Source organism: Urocitellus parryii, chromosome 11 (genome assembly GCF_045843805.1).
Source record: "Urocitellus parryii isolate mUroPar1 chromosome 11, mUroPar1.hap1, whole genome shotgun sequence".
Classification (NCBI taxonomy): Eukaryota; Metazoa; Chordata; class Mammalia; order Rodentia; family Sciuridae; genus Urocitellus; species Urocitellus parryii.
The window spans coordinates 29,725,778-29,738,756 of NC_135541.1; positions in this window are offsets into that span (position 1 = coordinate 29,725,778).

Here is a 12,979-nt window from a genome sequence, read left to right on the forward strand (position 1 = left end):
TTTAAAAGTCCAGGCTTCAGTCAGAGGGAAGGAACACAAAATGAACTCTCGCCTGACTGGCACCTAATCTCCCACCCTTAGGGATCAGGCCACCCCAATACAATGAACCCCAGGAACTACCCTCCAGGCCCACCCTGAATGAATCCATATAACCTAGACCCTTGCTTTAGAGGGCAGCCACACCCCCACCCTCCACACCCCCACACCCCTGTATCAGGTGATAAAGAAGAGCTTGCTGATCTGAGTTCTGCTTCCTATCTCCCACTTCCACCATTTGTGCTTATACCCAGGTCCCTTAAGTAGTATAAGAAATGGAGAAGTGCTGTGTCATGTAGACAAAGTGCTGGTTACCAGGAGTGGGAGAGGCAGCCTGGCCGGTTGAAATAATAAGCTTGCTTTACTTTGATTTTAATTGGAGTCAGTGGTCTTTTCTTGCGTCCTGGTCTAACAGCAGAAGGATTATGAGTTGGAGAATAACCTAGACCAAGCAAGACCTCACCTCAAAAAGAAAGAAAGAAACAAACAAACAAACAAAAAGAGTGACTCATTGGTAAAGTGCTTGCCTGGCAGGTGTGAGGCCCTGAATTTAATCCCCAGTACTGAAAAAAAAAGAAAAGGAGAGAAGAGTCGGGGAGGGGGGAGAAGAATACAACTTTTTTGAAAAGAGAGGAAATCTGCTGAGCTCCCATCTATATAAATGATTGTGGAGTTTCCCCAGAGATCAGTGAAGATTTCAGAACTGTTTGGGAAGAGGCTTTCTCAAAGGGCCTGCTAAGTACCTCTAGCTCTATTTCAACACCTATGCTATTGTCTTCTCCTCACTTATTGACAATGATCTTGAAAAATTCTTCCTGTTTTATTTATCTTTGTCGTGTCAAAAGTATTGCTGTAACTGGCTTAAGAGTGCTTAATAAGGGCTGGGAATGTGGCTCAGGCGGTAGCGCGCTCGTCTGGCATGCGTGCGGCCCGGGTTCGATCCTCAGCACCACATACCAACAAAGATGTTGTGTCCGCTGAGAACTAAGAAATAAATATTAAAAATTCTCTCTCTCTCAAAAAAAAAAAAAAAAGAGTGCTTAATAAATTAAGGATATGTTGAAGATTTTGAGATGTAGAATTATTTTAACTATAAGGTTTGGTTTGATTTGATTTGGTTTGGCTCTGGTACTGGGGATTGAACCCAGGGGCACTTCACCATTGAGCTATATCACTTGTCCTTTTTATTTTTTGAAACAGGGTCTTGCTAAATTGCTGAAGCTGGATTCCTATTTTAGCCTCCAGAGTCGCTGGGATTACAGAGGTGTACCACCATGCCTGGCAGGAAAAAATTCTTGAAAATTCCTGTATTGGTTTAATTTATTAAATTTATTTAAGTTTTATTAATTTTTTTTTTCTGAAGCTGGCATTTTAGTAGGTTTCCCAGAAAGCAATTTTGGAAAAAAAAATACCATCTCAGGAAAACATTCTCCCTGTTAAAGACTACTACCCTTTGCTGCTGCTCAATTGTTGCAACTTGAAATATACAAGGCAAGGTTCCTGCAAGCAATATCCTCCATGAATGTGGCTCTAACTGCTACTCTGGGACTCCTTTTGGGCATTGCATACCTATCCTGCCTACACCCCTGGGTTAGTGACTCAGTTTTCCACCACTTTTTTCTTTGTGCAAAGTTCCATGAAACCTTTGTTCATAAGTGTTCTTTGACAACATTTGGCCTTAACTTAACAAAGCAGTAATTACTTCACAGCACTAATTTGCTGTGGGAGACAGTTACCTGACTCATCAATAGCCATTGTCTCTTCTATGTTGCTTACTAGATATAACTGGTAAGGCAATTCAATAAATGAGTTTAAAGCAAGGTCCTAAGGCAGCAATCATTTTAACATTAAGTCTTGCTAAACTAATACTAGCCTACCATAAACTCATAAACCATTAAAATTAAACCTATAAACCATTAAACCAAAATGTTTTCATGTAATTATAATAAATGAAAAATAAAATCAAGGAAACCAGATTCACAGGAAAGCACCCATTTATGAGGTTATCTAAATTATTTGGAATATGTTCATGTTAATTTTTTTTTATTATCACTGAAAGAAAAACATGTTCTTTTTTAATTTTTTTTAGTTGTTGATGGACCTTTATTTTATTTATTTACTTATATGCGGTGCTGAGACTCAAACCCAGTGCCTCACACATGCTAGGCAAGCACTCTACCACTGAACTGCAACCCCAGCTCCAAAAAACACTAAGGAAACACTTGGATTGTTAAATTTACAAGAACTCAATTTATGAAGTTATATTTGAACCCACAGAGGTCTATGGGTAGCAGTTTGAGAAACATTTAATCAAAGATGATACATATTTCTTTTCTTCTTCTTCTTTCTTCTTTCTTCTTCTTCCTTCCCCACTATTTTAGTCCATCAAAAAATCATTATAGAGATAGGAATGTAGCTGCCCAGGCTGGCCTCAAACTTGCCATCCTCCTACCTCAGCCTCTCAGGTAGTTGGCATTACAGGCATGTGCCACCAACACCAGGCCTTCCATCCGCCCAATTTTAAGAGATCTACAATGAATATACAGAAACATTTCAGACCAGAGTTGTAAAAAGGACATGAATCAACCATGGATAGTTGTGAGCCAGACAAGTAGCAGATTTTTAGCTTAAGTTTATAGAATCAAAGTTAGTTTTTATCTCCAGCCATGTGATGCTCCAGGGAGTAGTTAATTCTTAGATTCTTTTTCTTAGCACCAAATCCCTGTAGAAGTAAATATTTTTTCAGTTATTTTTCAACCACAGCACTATTGACATTGAGATCTGATAATTCCTTGTTTGAGGGTTGAATTGTGCATAATAGGATGTTTAGCAATATCCTGGCCTCTGCCCTCTAGATGGTAGAAGTATCCCTGACACACATTGCCAACTGTCCCCCAGGGTACAGAATCACCTCCGATTGAGAACCACTGAACTAGAGAAAGTTAAATAAATGACTGGTAGATTTCTCTCCTATTTAATCTTCTGATCCATTTATCCTGGCTAGCAGAATCAGCTCAATCTGAAATCAGGAAAGAAAATCCTTTACCTTTTTTTAATGCATTCATACTTATAGACATTGCACTGACCAGAGCTTCCAGAAAAGAGTGCCTTGCTCACCAGAAGCACTGCAATTAGAAGAAAGATGATTTGGAGACTATAATATCTCTTTGGTTTGACAGGAGAAAACAGAAATAAACCACAAAAGGTTCTGAGAAAGCACACAGATGGAAAAGGAGAACTTTACCTCTGGGCAAGAATGTCTCACTCTGATTCACTCCTAACTCCACCACACCTCTAACCACAGATGTGATCCAACCTTTCACAACATCCTTAAACATGTTCCCTTGGCTGATTATAGGCTATAATTCTGCAACTAGATGCATCACTACATTCTCTCCTACCATCACCAGAAGAATGTCAGGCAGACAGATGGACCCTAATTTGAGAACTCTTAAGACAAAAGAGTGGGTTTTGAGAGAGGGCTATCCCAGATTGATGAATAGTTGGGGCACTTAACAAAAGATGTTAGTAGAGGTCTGATAACCTGCCCCTAACCTGCTTGTCATGTATGATTCACCAACCCTCGAGAAAGGTTGGCCACTAGCACACACCTGTAATCCAAGCGGCTATGGAAACTGAGACAAGAGAGTAGAGAGTTCAAAGCCAGCTTCAGCAACCGTGAGGCAATAAGCAATTCAGTGAAACCCTGTGTCTAAATAAAATACAAAATAGGGAGCTGGGGATGTGGCTCAGTGGTCTAGTGCCCCTGAGTTCAATCCCCCACGCACCAAAAAAAAAAGGAAGGGAAGAAGGTTACGGGCTGTGGATGTGGCTAAAGCGGTAGCGCGCTCACCTGGCATGCGTGTGGCCCGGGTTCGATCCTCAGCACCACATACAAACAAAGATGTTGTGTCCGCCGAAAACTAAAAAATAAATATTAAAAATTCTCTATGTCTCTCTCTCTCTCACCTCTCTCTTTAAAAAAAAGGGTGGGGGGAAGAAGGTTAGAAGGTTGGCCCTTTCTAATTCTGAAGTAACTAATTTAAAAAGTCTTCACATGTCTGAAACCAGATTTATCTCCCCTAACTCTTCTTTTTTTTTTTTTTAAAGAGAGAGTGAGAGAGGAGAGAGAGAGAATTTTTAATATTTATTTTTTAGTTCTTGGCGGATACAACATCTTTGTTGGTATGTGGTGCTGAGGATCCAACCTGGGCACGCCAGGCTAGCGCTTTAGCCACATCCCCAGCCCCTCCCCTAACTCTTCTCTTTCTCAGCTTAAACATCCTTGTTGCCCCAACTATTCCTTAACGTGACATGATTTCCAACCCCTTCTCACTGAGACCTCCCCATAGCATTTGGTTTAATAAAATTCAATCTCCTTCCTTAGCTGAACATACAGGCCCTCTACAACCTGACCCTTGTCTCTCCTCTGTCACATCTCACAGTGCTCTAGTCATAAAGCACTGATTGCATGGAGGGTAATATTGCAGATTACTTTGTTCTTTCACATCCTGTACCCTGTCTGTTTAATTCCTGCTTGTCCAGAACTGAGATATTACCAGTTCTTGAACACCTTTCCTGATAGACTCCCCATACCCAGTTTGATTTTCAGTGCCCCTTCCTCTGAATTTCCACCATACTCTGTATATTTCTGTCACAGATAGCACTCATAACAAGATTTTGTAATCATTTATTATTTTTTCTCTTCTCCCAGCTGACCATGATCATAGTGAGTCAAGGTTATGTTGGCTATAAGCAACTTGGAGCATTGAAGAGGAACAAGTTGAGAACCATTATATAGAACTATCTATTCCTTAGGGCTGGGCTACAACTTCAATTGTGTATACCAGCATCCAGAACATGGCCTATAAGCAATTGGTGCTCAGTGAATGTGGAAATGGATGCATGATACTTCAGGGAAAAGGTTATTTCTCTCAGTTGGTTTATTAGCCAGTTGTTTTTTTTTGTTGTTGTTGTTGTTTATTTGTTTGTTTGTTTCTGTAATGAAATACCTGAGCAAGCTAACTGTATAAAGAACAGACAGCCAGGAGCAGTGCACAGGCCTGTAATTCCCAGCAACTTAGGAAGCTAAGGCAGGAGGATCATAAGTTTGAGGCCAGCCTGAACAATTTAGCAAGACACTGTCTCAAAAAATGAAAAAGTCTAGGGATGTAGCTCAGTGGCAGAGCTACCAGATTTAATCCCCAATACTGCAAAATAATAATAATAATAAATAAAGAGATTTACTTAGCTCACAGCTTTGGAGGCTAGAAGTACAGGCACTTGTGAGGGCCTCCTTTAGCTGCATCACTTCACGGAAGATGGTCGTCTTCTTCTTCTTCTTCCTCCTCCTCCTCCTCCTCCTCCTCCTTCTCCTTCTTCTTCTTCTTTCTTCTTCTCCTTCTCCTTCTCCTTCTCCTTCCCCTCCTCCTCCTCCTTCTCCTCCTTCTTCTTCTATATGACACAATATTTTATTTATTTATTTTTATGTGGTGCTGAGAATCAAACCCAGTGCCTCACACATGTTAGGCAAGCACTCTACAACTGAACTACAACCACAGCTGGAAGATGTCCTTGCTGGCAGAGTCCCGAGGTGGCACAAGTCATTACATGGCAAAAGACAGATAATGTGTATCTTTGTGTCTGGCTTCTATTACTCTTCTTATAAAGCCATCAGGATTCAATAATGAGTACTCCATCCTAATGACTATATCTAACCTTAATCATTTTCTAAATGCTCCACCTCTAAACACCTCTCAACACTATTAACATATGACTTTTGGGATTAAACTACTGCAAGCATTCTAGGAGATAAAACATATCTAAATCATAGCAGGTGGCTAACTACACATTTGATAATCTCATTTTTGAGTGTCATGAGAATGAAAATGGGACTAATTTGGAGCAAGGAGACTGATAAAATCTTCTCCTCATCCCATTCATCTGTATCTGTCATGAGTATACAATCCCCTTTTCATGTAAGGTACAGAGAATGTGCTGAACAGGTATTTACTAAACTAATCAATTTCTCTATTTCACTTTCAGAGACTGAGGTACTTGCTTCCTTCCCATAGACTAGCAAGGTTAAATATAAAATAAAATATAGTTCCTCCAGGTATTTATTACTTTCTGAGTTTACTAGGGGCAGGGAGCATTGCAAATCACCTTCCACTTACATTTAGCCAACTACAACCACTTTGGTCTAGATGATGGTCCAGAATTGCTGACAGAAGAGAATTTTACTTAGGGATAACTAATCTAGGCCTGGGACTCTCACTGTGACTTCTTTTTTTTTTCAAAACAAAACAATGTGCCGGGACTGCACAGTGGCATACACCTGTAATCCCAGCAGTTTGGGAGACTGAAGCAAGAAGATTGTGAGTTCAAGGCCAGCTTCAGCAAAAAGCAAGGTGCTAAGCAACTCAGTGAGACCCTGTCTCTAAATAAAATACAAAATAGGGCTGAGGATGTGGCTTAGCAGTCAAGGGTTCCTGGGTTAAATTCCTGGTACCACACCCCCTGCAAAAAAAAAAAAAAAGCCAGGTATGTTGAAGCACACCTGTAATCCCAGCTACTTAGGAGGCTGAGGCAGGAGGATCACAAGTTCAAAGCCAACCTCAACAACTTAGTGAGGTTCTAGTTAATTTAGCAAGACAAAATAAAAAATAAAAAGGGCTGAGGATATGAGTGATAAAGCCCCCCTGAGTTAAATACCCAGTTCTAAAAACACAAAACAAAGCAAGACAACATTTGTAATTCTTTTTTACATAAGAATTGGACCTTAGGTGGAACAAAACAGTGTAGGGCTTATTTTTTTCTCCATTCCTTCCTTTTTCACTTTCTTGTATGGGTTTGTGTGTGCTGAGGATCGAAACCAGGGCTTTGTACATGCTAAGTACATGCTTTACCACTGAGCTATACCTGCAACCCCCAATGTGGGGATTTTCACTGGAGAACATTTGTGTGTGTGTGTGTGGTGCTGGGGATCAAAACCAGGGCCTTGTGTATGTGCAGCAAGTTCTTAAACTGAGCTACATCCCCAGTCCTGAAGAATGTTTTTTGATCAGAGTTATAAACTGAATTTACTGCTTTGGTCTCAAGAGGATTTCCAGGCAGGACTTGGGCAGGGAGTTTCAGAGCTCTAATTAACTACTAATTGGCTACTTAAGTAATAATATCTCAGTCTGTCCATTGCCCAGATCCTAAAGGATTTTTGTCTAAGGAAGAAGCTATTTAGCTTCCTAAGATTTTACTGGAAGCCCAGAGGCTTATGTGAAGGTTTTTTTTTTTTTTTTTAACATTTGAATCAGATGGAATATAATATAATTTCTCATTTTTCTGAGTGCACAGGTTGCAGAATTACATTGGTCATGCAGTCATGAATATACCCACAGCAATAATAATGTCTATTTTATTCTGCTGTCCTTCCATTCCCCCCTTCCCCTCCCCTCCCCTCCTATCACTTCTCTCTATCCAATCTAATGTTACCCACTCCTCCTCCTCCTCCTCCTCCTTCTTCTTCTTCTTTTTGTGTGAAGTTTTAATTAGTGTTTTGCAGATGCTTACTGTTTCACTTCTTAAGACCCTGAAATTTCATGATCCTTTTGCCCCTCTAAAACAGACAGATTTATCTTTCTGGCAATTGGACAAGAACATAGCCATGCAGTTGAATGCAGTTGGTCTTTAAGTAAAAGGGCAGCCTTATACCAAGGCTTATTGCTGGATTCCTAGAAAAAGAATGAAGTTCTGAAAGCCAAGCACCAACAGAGCTCAGAGAACTCAGTTTATTACCCTAATAAGTAGCCCATTGATGTATACATGGGATTTTAACCTTCACTCATATTCTCCCTGGAAAGAGAAACGCAGGCTCCAACACAGGGCTCTGGCTCAGGCTCTGTACTGATTGAGACAGAGCTGAGGAAGAAATCCCCACACACACCCCCCTCCAAGCTCATGACCAGCCTCCTCCCTCATCTTGCACAATCTTGATCCAGGGACAGTAACTAGCAACCTGGCCTTTTGAAGCCCTAAGGACTTTGATCCTTGGAGCTGAGTAAGCTGAACATAGCTAATGCTAAACCCTCTTTTAACCCCGTAGTCGTTTTTTTTTTTTTTCCCCACTTAACAAAGTATCACGGATATTCTTCAAAAACAACAATACTTATGTATATATTTTATCTTTGTTGTTACCATATTTTTAAAAAAATATTTATTTTTTAGTTGTATTTGGACACAATACCTTTATTTATTTATTTTTATGTGGTGCTGAGGATCAAACCCAGGGCCTCACACGTGCTAGGTGAACACTCTACCACTGAGCCACAACCCCAGCCCCATATGTTTTTGTTTGTTTGTTTGTTTTAATATTTATTTTGGGGGCTGGGATTGTGGCTCAGTGGTACAGTGCTCGCCTAGCAGCACTGGCGGGACCGGGGTTGGATCCTCAGCACCACATAAAAATAAAGTTGTGTTGTGTCCATCTATACCTAAAAAATAAATTTAAAAAAAAAAAAAATATATATATATATATATATATATATATATATATTTATTTTTTAGTTTTAGGTGGACACAATATCTTTATTTTATTTATTTATTTATTTTATTTTTTTTAATATTTATTTATTTTTTTAGTTATCGGCAGACACAACATCTTTGTTGGTATGTGGTGCTGAGGATCAAACCTGGGCCGCACACATGCCAAACGAGCGTGCTACCACTTGAGCCACATCCCCAGCCCTTTATTTATTTTTTTAATGTGGTGCTGAGATTCAAACCCAGTGCCTCAGGCATGCTAGGAGAGCGCTCTACCACTGAGCCACAACCCCAGCCCCATGGCTTTTATTTTACGTGTGCAAAATGTATTATTTTGCCAGCTTCCTTCTTGTGAGTATTTGGATAATTTTTCTTTCTTCTAAACAACACAGTAAACTTCCTTGTCGTTTTTCTAGTATTCATTTCTTTAGAGTAAATTCTTTTTTTTTTTTTTTGTACTGGGGATTGAACCCAGGTGCACTTTACTAGTGAGTTACATCCTTAGTCCTTTTTGTTTTTATTTTGAGACAGGGTCTCATTGAGTTGCTGAGGGTTTCCATAATTGCTAATGTTGGCCTCAAACTTGAGATCACCTTCTCAATCTCCTAAGAACTGGGATTACAGGCATGTGCCACCATGGCTGGAATAAAATGATGCCAGGCATTATGGTACATACTTGTAATCGTAACAACTCATAAGTCTGAGGCAGAATTACACATTTGAGGCCAGTTTGGTCAATTAGTGAGCCTCTGCTTTAAAATAAATAATAAAAAGGACTGAAGTTGTAGGTCAGGGGTAGAGGGCCTCTGGGTTCTAGCCATAGTACTACAAAAAGAAAATAAATAAAATTGAACCCTTTGACCATTAAATATTGCAATTTTTTTCTAATTTTGTCATTTATCTTTTTTAAATTTTAAATTGTTATATATGACAGCCAAATGTGCTACAATTCATGTTACCCATATAGAGCACAATTTTTCATATCTCTAGTTGTACACAAAGTAGAGTCACACCATTCGTGTCTTCGTACATGTACTTAGGGTAGTGATGTCTATCTCATTCCACTGTGTTTCCTATCCCCATGCCCCCTTCCTTCCCCTACCTCCCCTTTGCATTCTTTAGAGTTCATCTAATCCTCCCATACCCCCCACCCCCAACCCATTATGAATCAGCATCCTTAAATCAGAGAAACATTCAGCATTTGACAAATTTCACTTAGCATTGTATTTTCCAACTCCATCCATTTACCTGCAAATGCCATGATTGTATTCTCTTTTAATGCTGAGTAATATTCAATTTTGTATATATACCACATTTTCTTTATCCATTCATCTACTGAAGGTCATCTAGGCTGTTTCCACAGTTTAGTTATTGTGAACTGTACTGCTATAAACATTGATGTGGCTGTGTCCCTGTAGTATGCTGTTTTTTTTTTGTTTGTTTGTTTTGTTTTGTTTTTAAGTCCTTTGGGTATAGACCAAGGACTGGGATAGCTGGGTCATATGGTGGTTTCATTCCCAGTTTTCCAAGGATTCTCCATACTGCTGCACCAATTTGCAGTTCTACCAGCAATGTATGAGTATGCCTTTTCCCCCACATCCTCGCCAACACTTATTGTTGTTTGTATTCTTGATAGCTGCCATTCTGACTGGAGTGAGATGAAATCTTAAAAGAGTAGTTTTGATTTGTATTTCTCTAATTGCTAGAGATGTTGAACATTTTTCATATATTTGTTGATGATTGTATATCATCTTCTGTGAAGTGTCTGTTTAGTTCCTTGGCCCATTTATTGATTGGGTTATTTGTTAAATGTATTTTAATCTGTTCTTTTTTACTTGCAATACTGGGGATTGAACCCAAGGCCTTCCACATGCTAAGTGAGCATTCTACTACTAAGCTACACTCCTGGCCTATCATATTCATTAAATTTTATTTATTTATTTAGCAGTTCTAGGGATTGAACCTAGAACCTTGTACATACATGCTGGGCAAACACTTTACCACTGAGCTACATCCCCATCCCTTTATTTTATTTTATCTTGAGATAGGGTCCAGCTAAGTTGCCCAGGCTGGCCTGGAACTTGTTATCCTCCTGCCTCAGCCTCCCAAATAGCTGGAATTACAAGTGTGCATTACTCTGTCAGCCTTTGTCTGTTAATCTTGTTTGAGATGTCTTTTGCTGAAGAATTTTTAGTTTAATGAAAACTGTTAATAATGTTCTTTTTATTTTCTGGCTTTGGTTGTCAAGTGAAGAAAGCTGTTCCCACCTTACTATACAAATATTCTATTTCTTCTTTTGGTACTTTATTTATTTATCTTTATATTCAAACCTTCAAACTTCTAAACCTTCTGAAATTTACTTTGGGTCTAGTGTCAGCCTAAATAACAGAAAGATTCTTCAAAAATTAACAAGTAAATTTGGGAGTAGCATTGCAGTGGAAATACCTGTACCATAAACTGTGTGCATATTCAAGGAGACTGAGGTTAGGGGAAGTTTTTAAAGGCAAAATAGCCAGGTAATGACTGTAATCCCAGCAGCTCAGGAGAGACCATGTCTCAAAATAAATAAAAAGGGCTGGGGATGTGGCTCAGTGTTTAAGCATCCCTGGATTCAATCCCTGGTACCAAAAAGAGGGGGTGCAAAATAAAGAGGATTATATAAGATATTCTGAAACAATAATCTTTGGCTATAAGAATCAATAACAAGGTTGGTGTCAGTACAAGAGAAATTGGTTGGATGTCCTTGCAGAAATCTTTTCTGTTGAAAGTTGCAGTGACCTTTATGTAAAGATGTGGTTCTAGCAGTCTGTTGTGATAGTTCTTATTATCAGGCTTATAAGCAATGACATCTCCTACTTCATAATATCCCAGCTTTATTTATCTTTTTGTTTTGTTTTGGCTAGGGCTTGACACAAGCATCTCCATTTTGGCTCTGACAACTTTCACACTAGCATGAAGAAGTCTAACTTTTTTTCCCTTTATATTGTTAATGAATATTTAAACATATTTATGTGGCATTTAAGGTTTTTCCTGTATTGGTCCCTTCCTAACTCTTCAGTTTTAACTCCCACTTTTCTCCCTGGAATTCTAGGCTTCATCATTCTTCTTCTTCCTCCTCCTCCTCCTCCTCCTCCTCCTCCTCTTCTTTTTTCCTTCTTTTTCTTTTTTTTTTTCAGTTGTAGATGGACACAATACCTTTATTTTATTTATTTATGTGGTGCTGAGGATCAAACCCAGTGCCTCACACATGCAAGGCAGGCGTTCTACCATTTAGCCACAAGCCTGTAGGCTTCCTTCTTATTCCTGGAATGGAACATCCTGTTCCATTCCTCTAAAACTTGGTCCATATTAGTTCCTCTGTCCAGATTGCCCTTCCTTGAACGCTCTGACCAACATCTGCTTTCCTCACAAAAAATTCCTGGCAAGTGATTCATCCTTAAATATCTGTCAACTAAATAAATCAATCAATCACTTCTACCCACTTTTAACACACAGCAACATCTGTGGGTAACATGTGCAACAGAAGGATGAAAAATTAGGAAGTGCAGTTGACAGGGGAAATCCACACTGCCATATGACTTAGGCCATCTACTTCCTTCTGTGGTTCTTCCCTTGCCTTGCCAGCCCTGCCCTGCCAGCCCCACCTATAACACTCCCTCTTTCTAGTTATATGCAGGACTTCTCTATCCTGATGAGCTCCTTTTGACCCTGGGAGCAGACAAGGATCATCTTCCCAGATGTACAATTTTTCATCATCCACCTGCATTTTTTTCCCCAGATCAAACCAGAGCCTTGAGCATGCTAAACCAGCGCTCTTCCACTGAGCTACATCCTCAGCACCAATTTTTCACCATCTGAAAGTATTTTACCAAGCTGGGGATATAGCTTAGTGGTAGAACTAGCATGTATAAGGCCCTGGTTTTAAACACCAGTACTGCCAGAAGAAAATAAAACAAAATACAGATTATATAAAAGTACTTTTACCTTATTCTAGTAAGAAAGTACCCCCCTAATTCAGGCTCTTATTACCCAGGCTTTGGCCTACTGCTGTCTCTTCATTCTTGACAATTACCCTGTTTATTTTCATGTTTTACCCAATTAATTTTCACATATAATCCTTTTATTATGTTGTTGTTTTTTCAGGGCCAAGGACTGAACTCAGGGCCTTGTGCATGCTAGGCAAGGGTTCTGCCACTGAGCTAAATCCCCTACCCTTCTCATTACATTTTGTTTTTTTGTACTTAGAAGCCTTTACTTTGGCCTGGCACAGTGATGCACACCTTGAATCCCAGTTATTCTGGAGGCTGAGACAGGAGAATCACAAGTTCAAGACCAGTCTAAGCAACTTGGTGAGATCCTTGGAAATATAACAAGATGCTGTTTCAAAATGAAAAATAAAAAGGACTTG